This window comes from Mus pahari, chromosome 9 (assembly GCF_900095145.1).
Source record: "Mus pahari chromosome 9, PAHARI_EIJ_v1.1, whole genome shotgun sequence".
NCBI lineage: Eukaryota > Metazoa > Chordata > Mammalia > Rodentia > Muridae > Mus > Mus pahari.
Genome location: NC_034598.1, coordinates 47,374,917 through 47,375,363, shown reverse-complemented (window position 1 = coordinate 47,375,363; position 447 = coordinate 47,374,917). Strand labels below are relative to the sequence as shown.

At 34.5% G+C, this 447-nt stretch overlaps 1 pseudogene; it reads right to left on the bottom strand.

Moving 5' to 3' along the window:
• LOC110326256 overlaps window positions 1–165 on the bottom strand; it is a 904-nt pseudogene extending 739 nt beyond the window's left edge.
• Window positions 166–447: the final 282 nt, after the last annotated feature.

The window sequence follows — 447 nt, the reverse complement described above, 5'->3', positions numbered from 1 at the left end:
AGGTGTTTTAAGATGGGGATCAATCAGAGTGAGAGTGATGATGGTTAGGTTACCAGATAAACTCAACATGTAAGAAAAAAGCAGAAAGATAAAAAGTAGAGTTTGCAGCCGAATGTCATCTGTCAGACCCAGCAAAATGAAAGTTGTTACTGTTCGGTTTCTCATTCTTGGTTATTGTCTCTTGTCCAATCTGGTTGAAAATAAGAAAAGTTTTATATAAACTCAGAGTTGAGTCAGGTGCCAATCTCAAGACAAGCTAACTTGAGTGTCATTCCTATATTACTGTTGGTTAGTGAAGAAGCTGATGTTTGAACATTTTTTTGTGTCACATAATAGCTCATATTTGAAGCACATATTTCATACTGCTATTATTATGTGCCTACAGTCTAGCTGTAATTGTTACCAGTTTAATACACAATCTTATAAACATCATTCCACAAAAAATGT